General features: G+C 35.2%; 1 long non-coding RNA gene across 1 annotated transcript in view; it reads left to right on the top strand.

Moving 5' to 3' along the window:
* The window catches only part of LOC308346099, an 89,367-nt gene that overhangs the window by 8,909 nt on the left and 55,602 nt on the right, over nt 1–24,856 (top strand). Inside the window, exons 2-3 of the long non-coding RNA XR_013967140.1 lie at nt 16,549–16,607; nt 18,148–18,265. This is a non-coding gene — a long non-coding RNA (uncharacterized lncRNA). The remainder of the gene's footprint in view (nt 1–16,548; nt 16,608–18,147; nt 18,266–24,856) is intronic.

The following is a 24,856-nucleotide window of genomic DNA, read 5'->3' as shown; positions in this document are numbered from 1 at the left end:
ATTTCAGCCATTCTGACAGATGTGAGGTTGTATCTCACTGTGGTCTTGATTTGTATTTCCTTGATGATGAGTGATGTTGAGTATTTTCTGAGGTGTCTATTATTCCATTTGTATAACTTCTTTGGAGAAATGCCTGTTCATGTCTTCCGCCCATTTCTTAACTGGATTATTTGGTTTTGGGTATTGAGTTTGATAAGTTCTTAATAGATCTTGGGTATTAGCCCTTTACCTGATGTGTCATTTGAAAATATCTTGTCCCATTCCATAAGTTGCCTTTTAGTTTTGTTGACTGTTTCCTTTGCTTTACAGAAGATTTTTATCTTGATTAAGTCCCAATAGTTCATTTTTGCTTTTGTTTCTCTTGCTTCCTGAGATGTGTCTGGTAAGAAGTCCCTGTGTTCTAGCTCAAAGAGGTTGCTGCCTGTGTTCTTCTCTAGGATTTTGATGGTTTCCTTTATCACATTAACATCTTTCATCCATTTTGAATTTATTTTTGTGTATGGTGAAAAAAGGGATCTAGTTTCATTCTTCTGCATGTGACTGTCCAGTTTTCCCAACATAATTTGTTGAAGATACTTTTTTCCATTAAATATTTTTCCTACTTCATCTTAGATTAGTTGACCATATGTTGTGTATCCATTTCTGGGTTCTCTATTCTGTTCCATTAATCTATATGTCTGTTTTCATGCCAGTACCATATTGTCTTGATGATTACAGCTTTGTAATATAGCTTGAGTCCAGGTGCCTCCAGCTTTTGTTTTCTTTGTCAACATTACTTTGGCTATTCAGGGTCTTTTCTGGGTCCATACAAATTTTAGGTTGGTCTGTTCCAGCTCTGTGGAAAGTGCTGGTGTTACTTTGATAAGGATTACATTGAATGTGTAGATAGCTTTGGATAGATAGACATTTTAACAATATTTGTTCCTCCAACCCATGAGCAAGGAATATTTTTCCATTTCTTTGTGTGTTCCTCAATTTCTTTTATAAGTGTTCTATTGTTCTCAGAGTACAGATCTTTTACTTCTTTGGTTAGATTTATTCCTGGGTATCTTATGGCTTTTGATGTAATTATAAACGGGATTGACTCCTTGATTTCTTTTTCTGCTGCTTCATTATTGGTATATAGAAATGCACAGATTCCTATACATTGATTTTATATCCTGCAACTTTGCTGAATTTCTGGATCCATTCTAGCAATTACTGGTGGAGTTGTTCTGGTTTTCTGCATAGAGTATCATGTCATCAGCAAAGAGTGAAAATTTGACTTCTTCCTTATTGATTTGTATGCTTTTAATGTCTTTTCTTTCTTTCTTTCTTTCTTTCTTTCTTTCTTTCTTTCTTTCTTTTTTTCTTAGAAAGAGAGAGTGATTCAGGGGGAGGGGCAGAGAGAGAGGGAAAGAGAGACTCTTAAGCAAGCTCCACAACCAGTGTAGAGCCCGATGTAAGGCTCAATCTCACAACCCCAAGATCATGACCTAAGCCAAAATCAAGAGTTGGGCTCTTAACTGACTGAGCCACCAGGTGCCTGCCTAGTATTTCTTTTTGTTGTCTGATTTCTGAGACTAGAACTTTCAGTACTATGTTGAATGACAGTGGTGAGAGTAAACATTCCTGTCCTGTTCCCGACTTTAGGGGAAAAGCTCTGTTTTTCTCCAATCAAGATGATATTAGCTGTGGGTCTTTCATATGTTCCTTCTATCCCTACTTTGTTGAAGGTTTTTGTCAAGAAGGATGCTGTATTTTGTCAAATGCTTTTTCTGCATCTATTGAGAGGATCATATGATTCTTATCCTTTCTTTTACTAATGTGGTGTATCAGGTTGATTTATTCATGGATTGAACCACCCTTACAGCCCACTTGATCATAATGAATAATCCTTTTTTTTTTTTTTTTTTTTTTGACAGAGAGAGATCACAAGTAGGCAGAGAGGCAGGCAGAGAGAGGGAGAAGCAGGCTCCCTGCTGAGCAGAGAGCCCGACACGGGGCTCGATCCCAGGACCCTGAGATTACGACCCAAGCTGAAGTCAGAGGCTTAACCCGCTGAGCCACTCAGGCACCCCAATGAATAATCCTTTTAATATGCTTTTGGATTCAATTAGTTAGTATCTTGTTGAGAATTTTTGGATCCATGTTCATCAGGGATATTGGTTTGCAATTTTCCTTTTTAGTGGGGTCTTTCTTTGGCTTTGGAATCAAGGTAACCCTGGCTTAATGGAATGAATTTGGAAGCTTTCTTTCCATTTCTATTTTGTTTGAACAGCTTCAGAAGAATAGGCATGAATTCTTCTTTAAATATTTGGTAGGAAAAAAATAAAAATAAATGTTAGATAGAATTCCCCTGAGAAGCCATCTGGCCCTGGACTCTTGTTTCTTGGGAGACTTTCGATTACTAATTCAATTCCTTTGCTGTTTATTGGTCTGTTCAGATTTTCTGTTACTTCCTGTTGCAGTTTTCATAATTTTTATATTTCTAGGAATTTATCCATTTCTTCCAGATTGCCCAATTTACTGGCATATAACTGCTCATAATATTCTCTTATAATTGTTTGTATTTGTGGTGTTAGCTGTGATCTCTCCTCTTTTTCCATGATTATATTTATTTGGGTCCTTTCTCTTTTCTTTTTGATAAGTCTGGTTAGGGGCTTATCAATTCTGTTAATTCTTTCAAAGAACTATTTCCTAGTTCCATTGATCTATCTCTTTTTTTTTCTTTATTTCTATATCATTTATTTCTACTCTAATCTTATTTATTTCCCTTCTGCTGATTCTAGGCTTTGTTTGCTGTTCCTTTTTCAGTTTGCTTGGTGTAAGATTAAGTTGCGTATTTGATACTTTTCTTGCTTCTTGAAGAAGACCTGTATTGCTATATACTTCCTTCTTATGACCACTTTTGCTGCATCTCAAAGGTTGTGAACTGTCATGTGTTGATTTTTATTTGCTTCCATGTAATTTTTTGATTTCTTCTTTAATTTCCTGATTAAGTCATTCATTCTTTAATTGGATGTTCTTTAACCTCCATGTATTTGTTGCCTTTCCTTTTTTTGTTGTTATTGTTGTTGTTGTTGTTGCTGTTGTTGTTGTTGGCTTCAAGTTTCATAATGTTGTGGTCTGAAAATATGCATGGTATGATCTCAGTCTTTTCCTACATGTTGAAGCCTGATTTGTGACCTGTATATGATCTATTCCAGAGAATGTTCTATGTGCACTCAAAAAGAATGTGTATTCTGATGCTTTGGGATGAAATGCTCTGAATATATCTGTTAAATATATCTGGTCCAGTGTGTCATTCAAGGCCATTGTTCCTTGTTGATCTTCTACTTAGATGATCTGTTCATTGCTGTAAGTGAGGTATTAAAATCCCATACTATTATAATATATTATCATCAATGAGTTTCTTCTGTTTGGTATTAATTGATTTATATATTTTGGTGCTCCCAAGATGGAGACATAAATATTTACAATTCTTAGATCTTCTTGTTGGATAGACCATGTTATTATAATATAGTACCCTTCTTCATGTCTTATTATAGTCTTTGGTTTAAAATCATGTTTATCGTATATAAGCATGGCTACTCTGTCTTTCTTTTGATGTACATTAACATGATATATGGCTCTCCACCCCCTCACTTTCAATCTGGAGGTGTCTTTGGATCTAAAATGAGTCTCTTGTAAGCAGCATATCTATGGGTTTTGTGTTTTCATTTGTTTGTTTTTGTTTTTGTTTAATCTATTTTGATATCCCATGACTTAATTGGAACATTTAGTCCACTTATTTTCAGAGTCATTATTCATAGATATGAATGTAGTGCCATTGTATTCTCTATAAAGTCGCTGTTCCTGTAGATTATCTCTGTTCCTTTCTAGTCTTTTTTGCTTTTGGTCTCTCTTTCCTGCTCAAAGGTTCCTCTTCATTAGTTCTTGTGGAGCTGGTCTTAGTGTTCATGAACTCTTTTAATTTTTGCTTGTCTTGGAAATGCTTGATCTCTCCTATCTATCCCTCTATCTCATTTATCTATCTATCAATCCAAGAACCTTGCTGGATACAGTTTTCATGGCTGCATATTTTTCCCTTTATCATATTGAATATATCATATCACTCTCTTCTGGACAATCAAGTTTCTGTGAACAGGACTGTTGCTAACTTTATGTGTCTATCCTTGTAGGTTAAGGAATTTTGTCCTTACTTACTTTCAGAATTCTCTCCTTATCTTTGCATTTTGCAAGTTTCACTATGATACATATGTCTTGGTGTTGACCTGTTTTTGTTGATTTTGAGGGGAGTGCTCTCTGCCTCTTGGACTTGAATGCCTGTTTCCTTCTCCAGATTATGGAAGTTCTCAGCTATATTTTTTTTTCAAATAAACCTTCTGCCCCTTTTCTCTGCTTTTCTTCTGACACTCCCATAATACAGACATTATTACATTTTGTGGAATCGCTGAGTTCCCTAAGTCTATATTCATGATCTAATAGTTTTCTTTCCCTTTTCTTTTCAGCTTCATTATTTTCAATAATTTTATCTTCTGTATCACTTATCCAATCCTCTGCTTCTTCCATCCTCATTGTGATAACATCCAGTCAGTTTTGCATCTCAGAGTTTTTTTTTTTTTTTTTTTTGGCATGGCTAATTTTTAAGCCTTTTATCTCTGGAGCAAGGGTTGTTTGGGGTCCTCTATGCTTCTTTCAAGCCTGGCTAGTTATTTTATGATTGTTGTTCTAAATTCTTATTCAGATATATTGCATATATCTGTTTTGAGCAAATCCCTGCCTGTGATTTCTTCTCAATCTTTCTGGCCCTGTTCACGTTAAGACAAGAAGCACTGCAGGCAAAAAAAGTGAACACTTAATAACAGTAAAAGGATCAATATATTCTGAAAGTATAACTACTATAATTATATATGAGCCTATTGAAAATCCCTCAAAAATAATGAAGTCCAAATTGTCAAAACTGAATAAAAATGTATAAAAATTCACAATTATAGTTGGAGACTAATTCCCGTCATTTAGCAATGAAAAGATTAACTAGAAAAATAATCAGTAAGGATATAAAAGATATAAATGACACCACAAACTCCCTTAACTTAATTTGCATTTATAGAAAACCACAGTCAATAACTGTAAAAAAGAACACTTCTTTCAAGCCCATATAGAAATTCAGTAAGAGAGACCATGTGATGGGCTATAATAGATTTCATTTCAAAAGCTCAAAATGTTAGAGTATGTTTTCTGATCACAATAAAATTATATCAAAAAATTATATCAGAAACCATAAAATTTATTGAAAGGAACCAAATATGTAGAAATTAGTTAATTCATTTCTAAACAACATGAAGGCAAACAGTTTTTAACTGAATGACAATGAAAACACAATACATCAAAACTAGTCTGATGCTGCTAAAATGGAGCTTTGGAAGAAAATGTATGACTTCAAATTCTTACATTCAGAAAATTAATACTATAAAATTGAAGATCCAAGTTTTCATTTTGGAAGTGAGAATAAAGAAGAGCAAATTAAACTCAGGTGAAAGGAAGAAAGTAACCAATAAGGAGATGAAATAAACGGAACAGGAAGAAAAGCATGCAATAGAAAAATATTAATAAAAATAAAGGTGGTTCTTTGAAATATTTAAAAATATATGTGTAAAATTCTAACTAGACTGTTCAAGAAAGGGGGAGAACACCAAATACCAACATTAGGAATGAAGAAGGTATACCACTACATATCCATAGTCATTAAAATTAATAAGTAATACTATAAATAGATTTGCATGATGAATTTGACAACATAGACAGAATGAATAATTGCTGGAAAGACACACTTAACCAAAACTCACATGATAAGAAATAGAAAATATCAAGAACTTTTATATTAGTTTTCTATTGCTGGTATAACAAATCACAACAAACTTGGCAACTTAAAACAACATAAATGTATTATCTTATATTTCTGGAGGTCAGATGTCCAAAACGGGATTCACTGAACTGAAACCAAGGTATCAGTAGAACTGTCATTCTTCAAGAAGCCTTAGGGAAGAACCTTTTTCCATCTTTCAGAGGACACATGAATTCTTTGGTTCATGCCCTTTCATCTGTCCTCTAAGTTAGCAATGAGCAGTTGAATTTTTTCCAAATTGCTTCATTCTGAGTCTGGTTTTTCTATCTTCCTCTTCTATGTTTAGGACTCTGATGATTTCATTTGGTCTAAACAGATAATAAGGATAATCTTGCCATTTTAAAGTCAGCTGGTTAGTAATTGTTATCTTAATTCTCCTTTGTCATGTAAAGTAACATAGTCAGATGTTTAAGAACTTAAGATGTAGACATCTTTGAGAGACCTTTATTCTGTCTATGACAGCTTTATATCTATTAAGTAAATCAAAAGTAAAAAAAAAAAGTAGTTGAAAGAATTCTAGACTCAAATATTTTCAAGGAAAAATTCATTAAATATTTAAGGGAGAAATAATAGCAAACTTACAAAAAATCACTTTGAATAGGGGAATATTTCCCAACCTATTTTATGAGATCGGTATTCTCATACCAAGATTATATTAAGACAAGAAAAGCATACTATATACCAAAATTTCTCATAAACATAGATATATAAATCCTTATCAAATTTTTAGCAAAAGATATCTAACACTACATGAAAGATACTACACATTATGACCAATTGGGATTTATTTCAGGAATTCCAGTTTGCTTTATATTTGAAAATCAATTAATGTATGTTAAAAATTTAATAGACTAACACAGAAAAAAAAGGAGCATGCCAATAAATGAAGAAAAGTATTTAACAGTGTTCATTTATGGTTAAAAAAAATTAGTAAACTAAAATAGATAAGAAATTCCTCAACTTCATAAAGAGCATATATACAGGTAATATACTTCTCAATAAAAGACTAAAGATCCTCCTTCTGCCCACCTCCACCACAACTGAAAACAAGGCAAGGATGCTGTCTCTTCTTTTTTATTCAAAATTGTGCTGGTGGTACTGGTAATTGTAGTAAGAAAAAAAGGGGGAAGGCATACAGATTGAGAGAAACAAGTAAAATCTTCTTTATTCAAAGATAGCATAAGTGATCCTATTAAGTAGCCTAAGAAATCTTTAAACAAAAACTACTAGACAGTAAGTTTAGTAAGATTGAAAGGCATACAGTTACTATTCAAAAATAAATATCTTTAGGTACTAACAACAAACAATTATAAAAGAAATAAAAAAGTATAAAAGTATAATTCCAAATAAAATTGTATCAAAATATGAAATACTTAGGGATAAATTAAAATATATATGTATAAGAACTGTACACTGAAAATGATAAGCTCTGCTGATTACTGTTAAATACATAAATGAACATAAAGACTTACTATGTTCTTGGAATAGAGAACTCTGTATTGTTAGGATGAAAATTTATCCTAAATTGAATGAGGGATTAAATGTAATCCCAGTTAAAGTCGTGGTATTTTTTGTTCATTTGTAAACATTAATAGGTTGATTTTAAGAATATATAATAGTGCAAAAGGTGTAAAACAGTCAAACTAATTTTTAAAAAGGAGAACCAAATTGGAGGATGTGTACTATCTGCTATCAAGATTTACTATAGATCTAAATGTGAGAGTTAAAACTATAAATGTTTTAGGACAGAATGTAGGAGAAAAAAATCTTTGTAATCTTAAGAAGGTTCATGTATACTTAGATAAAACACAAATAAAGACAAAAGTATCAATAAATTGGACTTAATATAAAAGTTAGACTTTGAATTATAATATTAGAGAACAAAAGGCTAGCCAAAGAATGAGGAAAAAAATATATAACACATACATCTGATAAAGAACTTTTCCAGAATGTATAAATCAATATATATAACTCAATGATAAGATGAAAAGTAATCTAGTAAAAATGGGCAAAAGTTTTAAAAAGGCACTTCACAAAAAAAGATATATAAATGGGCCCCAAACACATATAAAGATGCTTACACCTGTAGCCATCAGGAAAATACAAATTGAAATCAAATTAGTTACCAATTAGTAACTCATTACAAGGGCATAAATATATTTTTTAAAGGTAGTATTAGGGATAGCAAAATGGAATCTTCATATGTTTCTGGTGGAAATGTTATATGGTAGTTTATCTTTCCTCAATTTCACTCCTAATTATTTACCAAAGGGAAATGAAAATACAGAGGCTTCTACTTGAATGTTTATAGAAACATTATTTATAACAGCCCCAAAAGGAAACAATAAAAGGTCTATAAGCAGGTGAATGGATAAAGAAACATTAAAATATGCATACAATGGAATACTCATCAGTTACCTAAAGGATCAAACTACTGATGCACTCAATAATACGAATAAGTACTTTTCTGAAAATGTATGGTGAGTGAACAATGCTAGACTCAAAAGATACACATATCTTGAGTTCATTTATGTGCATTTCTGGATAGAGCAAAATCATAAGTGACAGAAAGCCAGTTAATGGTTGAACTGAGCCTCATGGTTATGGGAAGGACGGTCTGAAAAGCAACAGACCAAAAACTTCTGGAGAAAGGAAAATGCTCTGTGTCTTGAATGGGATGAAGATTTCATGTTTATAGGCACTTCTCAAAATTATTAATTTGTACATTTTCAGTGGTCTTAGTTTGTTGTGCATAAATTATGTCTTTTAAAAGTTGATTTAAAAATAGCAATTTCCTCTAGGAAGTGGAGTCAGGTGTGAAGTCACACCCAATTTGAGGCTGAAGTTGTCTTCTAAGTAACCCCACTACTATTGTCTTTTATGTGATATGCCACTTGGAGTCGTGCAATATGGTGACCCTGGGTGGAGAACTGTCATGGGCTTTCATATTTACTAATATCTTTGTATATCATTTGAATTGTATAACCATATGAGTTATATTTTCAAAAATAAAGCATAAATTCCATTGTACATATACAGAAATTATGTGGAACATGATAAAGGGCTACAAGTGTCATCCTTAAGGATAAAGTTAGACTCAGTGTGATTGCCAAATCCATTAGATTTCTGAAGAGGAGACAGACTTTTTCAACAGTCACAGTAGAGGTTTTCATTTTTTTAACTTTCTTTTTTAGATTGCATCTTATCTTGATAAAGGCAGAAAAAAAATTTTCTTTTTAAAATTATGTGAACTCTATAGGATAACTATTTTTGGTAATAATTTGAAGAAATGGAATCTAGGTGAAAATCTATTCTATTACAAGCTCAAAAATAATGGTTACTTTTTAGAAAAAAAATAAAAATGGATGATTTCTTTTTTTTTTTTTTTAGATTTTATTTATTTATTTGACAGACAGAGATCACAAGTAGGCAGAGAGGCAGGCAGAGAGAGAGGAGAAAGCAGGCTCTCCACAGAGCGGAGAGCCCGATGCAGGGCTCGATCCCAGGACCCTGGGATCATGACCTGAGTCGAAGGCAGAGGCTTTAACCCACTGAGCCACCCAGGAGCCCCAAAATGGATGATTTCTATTTGAGAAAATACCTAGCTAAATATTTGGAGATGGAGAATAGTGGGTGTAACAGGCTTCACTTGTAAAAGAAAAATAGATACATGAATTCTTCTGCATAATAAATAAGTAAGCATTAGGGATAAGAGAAGAGAGTGGGTGGAGAAAAGAAGTTGGGAAAGTCAGACAAAGAATAATTTTCATAGCTGGCCCAACTGGATTTGAACAGGGCAGTCATATAAGATGATAAGGTGATCTGTAAGTGGAATTATTTTAATATATGCAGAGCTCAAAGTCAGAGGCATGTAAGAAAAAATATAAACCTCTCACTTAGTATCCCCAGGTAAAGCAGATAGAATATGTGACTCCCATCTCAATAGCTGTGAATAAAGCAAAATTTATGTGAAGCTCAAAGGACTGCATGTATTTGATGACATTTTGAATACAAAAAGAATGCAGATTTGTAATCTCTGCTCTGGCACACATATTTGTGTATTTTCTCAACAAGTCTCTTTCCTCTCTCGGTTTCTGATTCCTTTGTGACATAAGAAATTTAAATCACGGTTTTCAAGATATGTTATATTTAGATATTTTTTATGCCCTCTTGACATGCATGCCACTAAATTTATCTTAACTGTATTTGAAATTCCTTTCATATATATATATATATATATATATATATATATATATCCCTCAGTTTTGAAAAGGGCAAAGTGTTTGGGTTTTTAGGATCTTTCTTGCTTTGTTTTAATTGGTTTTATTTTAAGTTCAGTAAATACCCACAGACAACCTTTGACATTTTGAGTACATGCTGGGGCTACAATGACGGCCAGGTTCATGTCTTCATGAACCATTTTCCTATGGGGGAGACAGATGCAATTCAAATTTCAAGTTGCCTAATTTTTTAATTCTTTCACAAGAATATTCATAGGATTTAAGAAAATCTCACAGCTGACAAAGAAAAAGAAAAAGAAAAGAAAGAAAATCTCATAGTCAATTAGAAAAATAAAAGTTAGCTTTTGGATATTTGAAAACCAAATGATCATAAACCCTATGTTGCCAACATTTCCTCTTTACAGATACAATAAAATGGTAGAGAAAAGGGGTAGAGAGGAAAACCTACTCTCTCAGCACGATAAGACAGTGGGTAATGTCCTCTGCCCTGTTGTGGCCATGTCTTTGAATCATGCAGGTATTCCCTTCCACTGAAGGCAGTTTAACTAAAAGAACAAATAGAGGGGCACCTGGGTGGCTCAGTGGGTTAAGCCTCTGCCTTCTGCTCAGGTCATGATCTCAGGGTCCTGGGATCAAGCCCCGCATCGGGCTCTCTGCTCAGCGGGGAGCCTGCTTCTCCCTCTCTCTCTGCCTGCTGCTCTGCCTACTTGTGATTCTATCTCTCTCTCTGTCAAATAAATTAAAAAAAAAAAAAAAAAGAACAAATAGAACCAGCATATGGTCAGCCTAATCATCACTGGAAAAACTAAAGTTCATTAAATCTTTGATAATACATGATTAAGAAAAAATTACTTTTTACAAAAGTAAAAGGAACCTGTTACTTCCTGTTATTTAAATTCAAAATAATAACTACTAGAGATATTACATTTTCTTATTAGTAAGTTCTGTTCTGCAACCAACATAGCTAAAATAATATTTAACTTCATAATCAAACATCTTTTTTATTTTTGGATTATTTTGATTCACTAAAAAAGTCATGGTAATAATTCATGTATTCCTACCCGCTGTTTCTTCCCTCTGCATATTTCTTTCTTTGCCAATTTGAATACCTTTTATTTCTTTTTGTTGTCTGATTGCTGTTGCTAGGAATTCTAGTACTATGTTGAACAACATTGGCAAGAGTGGACATCCTTGTCGTGTTCCTGATTTCAAAGGGAAGCTGTCAGCTTTTTCCCATTGAGGATGATATATGCTGTGAGTTTTTCATAGATAGATTTTATGAAGTTGAGGAATATTCCCCCTATCCCTATACTTTGAAGGGTTTTAATCAGGAATGGATGCAGGAAAAAATATACAGTGGAAAAAAGTCTCTTCAATAAATGGTGCTGGGAAAATTGGACAGCTATGTATAGAATAATGAAACTCGACCATTCTCTCACACCATACACAAAGATAAACTCAAAATAGATAAAAGACCTCAACGTGAGGCAGGAATCTATCCAAATCCTAGAGAAGAACATAGGCAGTAACCTCTTTGTCTTCGGCCACAGCAACTTCTTTCAAGATGTGGCCCCAAAGGCAAAGAAAACGAAAGCAAAAATGAACTTTTGGGACTTCAAGAAGATCAAAAGCTTCTGTACAGCAAAGGAAACAGTCAACAAAACAAAGAGGCAACCCAGAGAATGGGAAAAGATATTTGCAAATGACAGTACAGACAAAGGGCTGATATCCAAGATCTATGAAGAACTCCTCAAACTCAACACTCACAAAACAGATAATCATGTCAAAAAAATGTGCAGAAGACATGAACAGACACTTCTCCAAATAAGACATACAAATGACTAACAAACACATGAAAAAAATTTTCATCATCATTAGCTGTCAGGGAGATTCAAATCAAAACCACATTGAGATATCACCTTACACCAGTTAGAAAGGCCAAAATTAACAAGACAGTAAACAACAAGTGTTGAAGAAGATATGGAGAAAGGGGAACCCTCTCGCACTGTTGGTGGGAATGCAAGTTTGTGCAGCCACTTTAGAAAACAGTGTGGAGATTCCTTAAGAAATTAAAAATAGAGCTACCCTATGATCCTGCAATTGCACTAGTGGGTATTTACATCAAAGATACAGATATAGTGACAAGAAGGGCCATCTGTATCCCAATGTTTATAGCAGCAATGTTCATGGTCGCCAAACTGTGGAAAGAACCAAGATGCCCTTCAATGGAAGAATGGATAAAGAAGATGTGGTCCATATATACAATGGAGTATGATGCCTCCATCAGAAAGGATGATTACCCAACTTTTGTATCAGCATGGATTGTACTGGAGGAGATTATTCTGAGTGAAATAAGTCAAACAGAGGAAGTCAATTATCAGATGGTTTCACTTGGAATATAACATAAGGAATAATGGAGGACATTGGGAGATGGGGAGGAGAAGTGAGTTGGGGGAAATTGGAGGGGGAGACAAACCATGAGAGACTGTGGACTCTGAGAAACAAACTGAGGGTTTTGAAGGGGATGGAGGTGGGTGGTTGGGCGAACCTGGTGGTGGGCGTGTATTGCATGGAGCACTAGGTGAGGTGCATAAACAATGAATTTTGGAACACACACACACACAAATTAAATTAAATTTATAAAAAGATACAACATTTCATTGTGCATCTTTTGTAACTGTAACAACATGTGGTTGGATGAGTTTGTTACTTGTCTGGAAAATTTTTCAGTATCCATCAATACTTTCTTATATTTTTAATATTATTAATTCTGAAATATTTTAAGTACAAGGCAACATAGTATGATAGGACACCAGTTACTGTAAGATTCAAATACAGTTTCTCCTTTTACTACCTGTGTGACCAAAAGCAAATTACTTAGGTTTTCATGTCTTTGTTCCTCATCCATAAAAGGGAGAGGATAATACTTCTTTCCTCATCAATTTATTATGAAAAAATTCAACAAACTGATATAAATAAAGCCCTTACAAAGGTGTCTAGCAAAAGGCAAGCAGTCACAAATGTTACCATATTGGGGTTTGAAATAAGAAGTTGGTTATCAGGAACATGAAAAACATACAATGCAGAAACTATGACTCCAGTTTATAAGTGAATCCTGTGGTGACTCACAGTCATGTTCTATGGCTGTGTCCACTCAAGTCTCTCCTCTGACAGCAAAGTGTTGTGAGTGCTCTGGGCAGAGGTGATTCTGTTGCTCTTCCTATGCAACTGTCTGATTTATCAGCTCTTCTACTCTCACTCAAGTCACATGAGGTGTTCACACTCTGCTTTAGCACAGCATCTGCTTATAAGAACTTCACTGCTCAGCCTGCATATCTTTATAAAATCCCTTTTTTATGGTCTCTGTTTCCTGTGCTGTTTTACTGGACACATTTCACTCCATTTTCTGGAGAAGGTGATTTATTTTTCTTTTACAATGGTCTTTTCCGGTCCTGCTGTGAGTCTCATTCCTTCCTCCATGGCATAATTTCCTGTACTTGTACTTTAAATAATTCCTCTGACGTATGTGCCCTGCGTACTTTCTGCAGATGCCCATCGTGACATTTGCTCCATGTCACTGGTTAAATCATCTCATCATTCAATAAATACTTATTAAATAACACTATACTCCAGGCATTGTCCCTGCCTTTTGAGTCTAGTGCTGAGAGAAAGAAGACAAATATCAAATTAAAAATGCATAAACATGTACTTAAGGGAAAAACACAGGACCATAGGAAATTATAATGGGGAAGTACAATTTAGGTAGAGTTGAGTGTGGTCAAGGGTGGATGTTCTCAGGAGGTGTGGTCTGAGGTGTCTCTGACATCAGGAGTTAACTTATAATGTCAGGGAAGCTAATGGATATAAATTTGAAGATTTTGAAGATGATGCTTACTACCACATAATTGAATGAGATGACTGTGAGAGGTGTAAAATGAGGAGAGTGACCAAAGCTTAGCTCTGATGCATTCTAATATTTAAAATTTGGGTGGAGAAAGAAGACCTTGAATAGGCGACAAAGATAGAAAATACATGTATACATAGCTGAGGAGTATTTTCTTCCATGAGTCATAAAAGAAGCTCTCCCAGGAAATAGTTAATTATCAATCTTGTATCTACTGAGAACACTAGTTGGGTGAGGAGAGAAAGGGGGCATATAGGAGTAGATTTCATTGATGACCTTTGCAAGAAGTTTTAATGGAGAAGTGGAGATGAATGCCAGACAACACATCAGAGTTGGGAAAGAAAAATTTAAAAGATGGGTTTAAAAAGGTATGGGAGGGAATGACGGGTGCCACCTTCATAGCTCCTCTTCTTCCTGCAAAATTAAACCCTGAAATTTGGCAAAACCCATGGTTACTTGGAATATAGCAACTTCTCCATCCCCCTCTTCACCTTAGTAACTAACATCTGGCACTTGAGTTATAAAAGGATGTGTTTGATGGGCAGGAAGTCTTCTTAAAAGAGTGCTGCCAAACACACATTGGTGTCTTCTGACTTTGTCCTGTCTTCCTTCCTGTGTCCTGGACTAAAGCACAATGGCTGAAAGCTTCAGCTGCTATTTTTAGCCACAGTGCTGAGGGCTACACCCTGTTGATGTTACTACAGTAAATTGGAAGGACCCAATTTGTTACCAAATAACTGAACTGCAATACCAGTCCCAGATTAACAGCGTTCAGGTTTCATTTCAAAAGATAGAAGTAAATTTCTGGTAAACCACTCTTTTTTAAGTTTTCTAGCCTAGAAACCTGAGCTTAATTACAACTGAAAGAAGATACCTAGCTGTAAAGAGGAAAAAAGAAATTGTAGATAAAATTTTTCAGTGTATTTAAATATACAAAGAAAACATTAGAGTAAGAGTTCAAAGATAAAGAGGAGTGCATTCCTTAAAATAAATACACAAATAAATGACAGATGATAGTGATGATACAGGTTATTATTGGAGATAACCACATGTATTCTAACAAAAAAAAAGATGTATAAAAATACATTTAATACAATGGATAGATAAATGATAGATGGTAGATAGATGATAGATGATAGATAAATAGATGATAGGAAGGACATAGAATCCAGAGAAAGGATAGAGGAGTTGTCTTAGGAAACGATAGAGATCATTCCTTAAGGGTAATGGAAGAAATAAATATGAGTTCAGAAATAAGCAGAATTATAAATTTGATGGTTGGAAAACAAGGGAGTTCTAATTTGCTAGCTTTTAATTTTTTTAGTGAAGATATTTAGCTGATTGGTACAGAGCGAGAGAAATTTGATGAGAGTGAACTAGGCATGAAAATGTTAGGGCAATTCCACTCTGAAGCATATACACAGAAGAAATTCTTACAAGTGAGCAAGGAAAAAATGAAAAGAATGCTCAATGAGAATCACTGTTAACTCTGTGGTTTATGAATTTCTGATGGGATTATCTTCTCACAATATTCTCCAATTGCAGGGTCATAGGGAAGCTTTATTTTTAATTTCTTAAGGAATCTCCACACTGTTTTCCAAAGTGGCTGCACCAACTTGCATTGCCACCAACAGTGTAAGAGGGTTCCCCTTTCTCCATATCCTCTTCAACACTTGTTGTTTACTGTCATGTTGATTTTGGCCATTCTAAGTGGTGCAAGGTGGTATCTCAATGTGGTTTCGATTTGAATCTCCCTGATGGCTAGTGATGATGAACATTTTTTTAATGTGTCTGCTAGCCATTTGTATGTCTTATTTGGAGAAGTGTCTGTTCATGTCTTCTGCCCATTTTTTGACATGATTATTTGTTTTGTGTGTGTTGAGTTTGGGTATTTACTCCAAAGATACAGATATAGTGAAAAGAAGGGCCATCTGAATCCCAACAATCATAGCAGCAATGGCCACAGTCACCAAACTGTGGAGAAAACAAAGATGCCCCTCAGTGGACGAATGGATGGAGAAGATATGGTCCATATATACTATGGAGTATTATGCCTCCATCAGAAAGGATGAATATCCAACTTTTGTATCAACATGGACAGGACTGGAAGAGATTATGCTGAGTGAGATAAACCAAGCAGAGAGAGTCAATTATCATATGGTTTTCCTTATTTGTGGAGCATAAGGAACAACATGGAGGACATGGGGAGATGGAGAGAAGTGAGGTTGGGAAATTGGAGGGGGAGATGAACCAAGAGAGACTGGACTCTGGGAAACAGAGTTTCAGAGGGGAGGAGGGTGGGACGTTGGGTGAGCCTGGTGGTGGGTGGAAGGCATGTCTTGCATGGAGCACTAGGTGTGGTGCATAAACAATGAATTCTGGAACACTAAAAAGAAGTTTAAGAAAATAAAAGGTTTTAAAAAAAAAGAAAAAGAAAACATATTTAGTAATATGGTAATATATGTATATATATATTCTCCACAGTTTGTGAAAAAATTTTTGTTTTCTGTTAGGAAATGAATCAAGTTAAAGGAAAGTCTGAATTTCTGGTCAATCAATGCCCCCAAGAAATGTAAGTTCGCCTTTTTTATATTACTGGTAACTCTGCTTTCCAGTGTCAATGGGCCAATCATTTCCTGGAATAGCAGAGACAAAAAGAAGATGACTGTTGTGTACTTTTGTTTACTTCTTCTTTGCTATTACATATAGATTACATGGACCAAAGAAACCCTTAGATTACATTTTGAATGAGTTCTAAAATACTAGGAAAATGATATTTTTTTCAGATGAAATTAATCATGTTGTCCCAAATATAAAGATATTGAAAAATTAGAAAACAATCTTATATTCAGAGATTAGGAAAGAATCTTGTAACCTCTTTATGTGATCTTTGATAATGAGAAAAATGTAATGAATATCTTGGCTGCCTTTCCATTGATAATACTGCATAATGGTAAGTGGCTCATTGGCTGAGATAGTGGTTTCTGTTTCCCTTGAATTGAATCACACCTTAGACCACAAACAGTAATTTCAGCATCCCATGTAATATCAAGAGTTTTAACTCATAAGAAGGATCAGGGAAAATGAAATAGGGTGACAATAATTTTCTCTGTTAAGCCCTTAATAAATATATATTGTGAACAGGTGCTTCAATTTTAGTTCAGTTCAATTTATTTTCAGTAGCAATAGTATTACCTTAGTATTTATGATTACTGAAAATAAAAGAATATTAAGTAGAGTATGGAAAAATATCAAATGATTAGTCACTTAGAGCAGACTCTTTGGTACCTACACTATTTAAATTGCTAGGATTTTAGAAGGAAAACTAAGATAAAAAAATAAGTTCATATCTCAGAAGGGTTCACCCTGGAGGTTTCAATCTAGCCATGACTAAGTTTTTCAGAATATCATTAAAATGGTCTTCATCTTTGTAGGCCCTGAAATTTAGTTCTGTCAGTTTAATCAAGGGTGATAAGTTCTGGACAATTAAGTTAGCCAAATAATCCCAGTGAGATACTCTTTAATAGAACACTGAATAATATTTTATAAACTATACAGAGTTCACTAAATTGTTACCACCATACAAAAAAGCAGATATTGACAACCATCATGTGTTTTGTGTGGCTTACATCCTGATTTTCTGAAAGAATACATTTTTTTTTCCACACGTGAGCAGTTACATGTTAACAGTTCTGGTAAACTATCATCAAGTCAATGTCCATTTATGGTAATGCCTCTACATCATCTCTTACACTAATGTCTTAATCTGTTAGATATGATATCTGAATCAGCTTCCAACTTATTCATATACTTATCCATTTTGAGTATTTTCTTTATGTAAATCACTGCTTTCGGCTCTGGGGACTGTGAAAAATTGGACAGCAATACCACATAAAATGAGGGATGCTTCATTGACAATATTTTTTTTTCCAAAACTACAAAACAGAATAGATTTCCTTGGATAGAAATAGTTGAGAGAGTCTTTCCATTAAGTCATTCAACAATTAACGTTGAGGACCAACTACAACCCAAACAGTGTATTAAATCTTGAGGAAACAAAACAGGATAAGGTATGGAAATTGGGAAGAATTTTTATTTTCTTTCTGTTACAGAGATCTTATATATCAATGGACCTAGAGTATGGTGGCTTGACCCTTTTTTGGTATTCAATATTGGTTGAATAAATTAATGAATCTCCAAATGTCAGTCATGCTGAATCTGGTTCTAAAGGTAAGATTTTTGTTTAAACATAAGGATATGGTCCAATATTTGTACCTTTGAAAAAAATTGCAAGACCTCTGTAAATTAGTTAGCTAGTGCCTGGCATTTAATAGGAACTCCTGCTCATGTCCTTCTTTTTCAAATATAATAGAAATAATCTGTATATATTTAACATGATGAACCTGGCTAAGGATAGGTAAAGATGGGAAAGGGAGGGTCTTTAAATATATTTTAGAAATACAAAATGTGATGTAAATGTCTAGTGTAATTTCAATGCTATATAATTCTTGTCATTTATTGACTGGCACCCAAAACTCCAGCCTTATGGTTTGCCTTCCCCCACATATCATTTGTTCTTCAGTTATAGAAAACCACTGGAATCCTTGTGTACACCATATTCTTTGTCCTTCTGTGCTCTTCTGTGTTATTACATCTGTTTGGGGACAATATTTATTGGTAAAAGTTATTATTATAGACAATGGGATCTACCCTACCTAAACAAATATATATATATATATATATATATATATATATATATATATATATATATAAATGTGGGTGACACAGAATTATTGGAAAAGCTAAAGAATAGATTTAAGGTGACACAGAATTATTGGAAAAGCTAAAGAATAGGTTTAAGGCTGGTCTTTCAGAAAATTCTTCAAAGGATTTCACAGATCTGGCCATCAGGGAGTCATTGCTTCTGATCCATGAGGAGAGTTGCAGAATGGAAGGCTGAGTGCTACAGCAGCTGGCTCAAAGTCACCTTGTCTTTCTTCAGTTATGGGCCAGAACCATGAAGATACAACTTCTGCTTCTCTTTCCCTAGAAATTCAGTGGCAAAGTGGCACTTAGGGCATCTTGCAGGAATAACCTAAATCCCATCCAGAACCTGAATTGCAAGAGAGTCTGCAAATTATAGTTCTTGCTTCCCAGATGTGGCACCTTTGAAAACATTTGGCATAGGTGTTAGTAAGCCAATTTAAAATATATCTTACAAACTCACACTTTCAATGAGTTTCATTTTTCCAGTTTCATTCTTCTTCCTTCATATCACTCCTTGTTATCCACCCAGATTCACTCATCTGTTTATTCATTCGTTGTTTGTTCATTCATTCAACCACCCCTTCCTTATGGGGGACATAATATGTTTTCTGGTTGTACTGAGGAGTTTCTTATAATGCATTTCTCTCACAGTTATCATTTAGATTATGCATGTTTCTGTAAGAGATTTTATAAAAGGTCATTGTGATTCTTTTTTTTTTAAGATTTTTATTTTATTTATTTGACAGCCAGAGATCACAAGTAGGCAGAGAGGCAGGCAGAGAGAAAGAGGGAAGCAGGCTCCCTGCTGAGCAGAGAGAGTGATGAGGGGCTCAATCCTAGGACCCTGAGATCATGACCTGAGCCAAAGGCAGAGGCTTAACCCACTGAGTCACCCAGGCACCCCAGTCATTGTGATTCTTAATTATTTATCTCCCATTACACTGTAGAATCAGTGAGAGTTCACTCAAGAGAGGAAAAATCACTCATTATTCCAAATAGAAAATAGAAATACGATGCATTAAAAAAGCTTGCACAACTGTGAAAGGGCCAGAGCAGCAAAGGCCAAGAAGGTTGCTGCTGGAGTCGTGCAGTCATTAAAACAGGAATTGCCAGAATTTCAGGGGAGACTTTGGATATAAGCTCAGCTGCCTGCTGTAGGGAATGAGAAAGCTGACGATGAGTTTGCAGGGAAGCCTCTATAAAGCTCAGGAATCCCAGAGAAGTTGCCCCCATAGGTCTTAGCTTCTTACCATTCTGGGTCAGCAGGTTCAGAAACGCTTACCTGATATTCTCCTTAAGACTCACCTCTTCCTTCAGCTTCAGCCAAAGAATAATGACCCCTCTTCCCTTCCATCTTCCAACTGCTGTTCATTAGCATAATCACAATAATACTGGAGAGAAGTACTAGAAAATAAATTGCTGGCTTCCCCCTTAGAATGAATGGATGAATGTAAGGGAAGACAGATATCATTTTGAGTTAATAACAAATGATATGTTATAGTCCACCCATTTAATAAATCAAGCATTTCCTTCTACCAAATTAAACCGGTAAAGGAATCATGACAATGATTTTGTCCTTTCCTTTGATATGATGAAACTGTCTTTATTCCTCTGAAGAAGTGATTATTATTATCCCAAAAAGAGTGTTCCTCTGTGGAGATGGTCATTCCTTTCCTAACTGAATCACAATCTTCTTTAATAACCTGCAATAATTTATTACATTGATAGCTGTAATTATAAAGTTGTCAATTTTAATTATAAATTTAAACACAATGAGCAAAACTTGCTTAAAAGAAGAGAAAGAAGGTAAAAACCATTGACTAATGTGTGATATAATGTAACAAGAAATAAAATAGGCATATCTCTGTTTTCCTGATTACTGAAACTAATTCTGGGGTCATAGTTGTTATTACTTCCTTCTCCCATCAGCTGTTATCTGTCCATTTTTCTCAATACCTCTACTATTTGTGGTTATTTTAACCCCATAAATTGGCTTAAGCTTTCTTCTAGAAAATTCTGAACCATTTTTGGTTCTGAGAATATTTAGTTCTTTCATTAACATTTACTACTTGTGATCAAAGTATTAAAAGACACCCTAGAGATTTCCCTCAGATACAGATGCACTCTTTTATTCTTCTATCAGGATCAATCATTCTCAAAAGTCTGAGGAACCTAAAGTAGTCAGGTGACAGGTTCAAGTTCAAAATCACTGTAACCATTATGTTGTCCGCTTGTAGAAGCATTCCACTTTTGTGCAGTAAGCCTTCTAACTAACAGGATCCAGAGTAGCTGGAACATGTAGCAACACCTTTTGGTTTGGGGGCCTCTGTATTCTGGTAATGGACCACTTAGAAAGTCCAGAATAAATTTCCTATGTCAATATTCTTCATTTAATCACATCCACAAGTTGTCTTTTGCCATATAAAGTAACATTCACAGGTTCCAGGGTTAGGAAGTAGACATATTTGGAGGCCATTATTCAGTATTCCACATCATGTTAATACCAAGTGATGGTAGTAGCCAGCTTTGGAGAAAAGAAATATAGGTTTTTGAACCCATGAATAATATCTATCTCTGCTATCAATATAATTTTATGAGGTCATTATGCAAGCATGGAGTGGGGGTGGGCTGACAGCAGGAAAAGAAGCTTACATCCATAGAATGAGCTCTCTTGCCACCATTTACTATAATGGATGTCTTTGGGGATGGCTATTGTGGAGAATCAAAATAGGACACAAAGTCCTCACACCGAATTCTTATTATAGAATGTCCGTTCACATATATCTTCTCCAGAGCTTCTTGTTATTAACATTTCAACTTCTCTTGCCATTTCACTGATAATCCAAACATTATTCATTCATTATCTATTTCATGAATCAGTGAAATTTATCTCTGGCTGTCTCTCCTTTGCACTGATCCAAAGAGAGGGGTCAGCAGGTCCTGCTGCATAAAATTCTCCCAGCTGTTTCTCTTCTCTAGTGTATTCTATGAAGTTGAAGTAGACAACTTTTGGGTGATACCAGAATGTTATCTGTATTTTTTAAGTTTTGTTTTTCTTCAATTAGCCAATTTATCATAAGGAACTCCCCAAGAATCCATTAGGTATGGATTGAAGGAGATATGACAATTTTGCTCATTTAAGAACTATCAGAATCTAAGACAATTGCTTAAGTAATTTACTTGCGCCTTAGCCTCTGATGAAACCCACATATAAAGGTGTACCTATTCATTAGTTTCCTATAACGCCCAGTTGAATACTACATCAAAAATTAATGATGTACTACATGCTGACTAATAAATAATGAAATAATCCGATAATATAAAAAAGGAATTACCGGGCACCTGGGTGGCTCCTGCCTTGGGCGTCTGCCTTCGGCTTGGGTCATGATCTCAGGGTCCTGGGATCGAGTCCCGTGTTGGGCTCCCTGCTCAGCGGGGAGCCTGCTTCTCCCACTCCTACTCCCCCTGCTTGTGTTCCCTCTCTCTCTCTCTCTCTCTCTCTCTGTCAAATAAATAAATAAAATCTTAAAAAAAAAAAGGAATTACCAATAAAGAAAATGTTAAATTGTTCAAACTATAAAAAAGACATATCTATGAAATTATCCATCAATCAATCAATAGATATACCATTATGGTTATATGATTGTATATGCCATTTCTACTTTAGTGATGGAGTTCTGTTGCCATATTTAAATTTATAGTTTAGTGGATCAGATTACACTCCACTCATCATGGGCAGTTCAGTTTCCATAATTGCTTGGTGTCTCTTAGACGAACAGTCTTAACCAGGACCCAGTAATAAGCCAATTGCTAGTTATCAAAAATTATTGCAATATAATATCTTCAAGAAAAAGAGTGGACTCCCTATTGTGGCTTTACAGAAACATCTATATCTGCTGGAGATACTTGACCATTAGTGAGTCAGCTGGGTTATAAGGTCTGGATAAAACTCATTTGCACTGATCCTGAACCTGCTTCAGTCTCCTCTTTGTTCTCATAGTGCATTTGGTTAGTCAGCACACCAAAATGGAATATTTTTAGCCATCAGACATACTTCAAAACCATCAAACATTGTGTCTATGTCTATTGATTATAGAATTTGAAAAGTACATCTTGCCCTTCACTTTAAAGAATATCTCTTAACATGCCCCACATCAACACGTATCTGGAAACTTTACAAATGACAAGACCTTTAATTTGTTTTAGTCCATCTCCCATCTCTGGCACCTGTGTCTTATAGAAACCATCTAGGGGCACCTGGGTGGCTCAGTGGGTTAAAGCCTCTGTCTTCAGCTCAGGTAATGATCCCAGGGTCCTGGGATCGAGCCCTGCATTGGGCTCTCTGCTCAGCAGGAAGCCTGCTTCCCTCTCTCTCTCTGCCTGCCTCTCTGCCTACTTGTGATCTCTGGCTGTCAAATAAATAAAATCTTTAAAAAAACAAAAACAAACAAACAAACAAAAACCCCTACAGTCTCTTATAAAAAAAAATCTAAGATTTACATATAATTTAGGATGCAGAGGAAGAAATAGAAGAAAGAGCATATGATATCTATAATACTGTAACCTACAGGCATACATTTTTGGTAACTGAAATGATCATATTTTATTTATTTATGTATTTATTTTATTTACCATATATCTTTGGTTTTTGTCCACAGTTTCTGGCTCACAGCTCCCCAAACCCTCAGAATTTCCTTAGTGTTAAAGGTAAAAAAGATGTCTTTTGTCACATTAATGAATGTGGTTTTTGGACTCCACCCAAGGGCAAATATTGGTTGTCAGGAGGACCAACCATATGATTGGAGGGATGGAAATTTCAGTCTCATCCCTGAACTCCAGGGAGGGGAGAGAAGTTGCAGGTTGAATCAGCCAATGGCCAATGTTGTAGTCAGTCATGAATGCAATGAAGCATCCATAGACACCCATAGTTTTGGGGTTTCCAGGTTGGTGAACATTTGGAGATGGAATAAGACTGGTCCACCTCAAGAGGGCATGGAAACTCAATACTCTTTCCCCTTTTCTTGTTCTATGTGTCTCTTCATATGGCTGTTGACTCACATCCTTTATCATATTCTTTAATACACTGATAAACTTAAGTGTTTCCCTGAATTCTGGGTACCACACTAACAAATTAATCAGACCTAAGGGAGGAGGTTGTTGGATCCTCCAATCTGTAGCTGGTTAGTTAGAAACACAGGTAAGAGTTTGGAGCTCACAAAAGTCCTCTGATGCTGGAGTAGGGGGCAATGGGAGACAGTCTTGTAGGACTGAATGCTTAACCTGTAGAATGTGATTCTATTTTTTGGCATAAATAGTGTCAGAATTGAGTTGAATTCTTAGCCACTCTACTGGTGCCCGAGGATTTCTTGGTGTCTTATGTGGGGGCAATACCATCTGCCATGTTAGAATCGAGTTTGGGAACACTTAAAGAATACCAAGCTGTCAATAGACAATCTATGGTTCAACCATAAATCCTTAAGGAATGGGACATTCTTTTAAGTGTGTTCTCAGACTTGGGGTGCCTGGGTGGCTCAGTTGTTAATAAACATCTGCCTTCGGCTTAGGTCATGATCTCAAGGTCCTGGGATCGAGCCCCGCATTAGGCTCCATACACAATGGGAAGCCTGCTTCTCCCTCTCCACTCCCCCTGCTTGTGTTCCCTCTCTCACTGTGTCTCTTTATGTCAAATAAATAAATAAAATCTTTAAAAATAAATAAATAAATAATGTGTTCTGAGACTTAAGTGAGTACAAGAGTGAATAAATGAAGGATGAATTAGTGAATGAATGAATGAATAATTTCCTAGGTCAATTTGTTTATAGTGGGACTTAAGCTTTATTCTTGGAAAGAAGAGTGACTCATTCCTCTAGATTGCCTTCGTAAGAACTGGTATGCAGCTTTTGAGTTAATGACTTTATCCCAGTGTTTACCAGTGTAACAATTAAATGACTCAAATTCATGACACCTCAAGGCCTATGAGAAAGCCAAGATGATTTTACTGTCACTTTGACATTTTGTCAATGTCTGTGAATACAAGGCACTTAGGTCAGCAGT

Source organism: Martes martes (assembly GCF_963455335.1).
Source record: "Martes martes genome assembly, chromosome: 7".
Classification (NCBI taxonomy): Eukaryota; Metazoa; Chordata; class Mammalia; order Carnivora; family Mustelidae; genus Martes; species Martes martes.
Note: the sequence above shows the minus strand (reverse complement) of the source record. Positions and strands in the feature narration are given on the sequence as shown.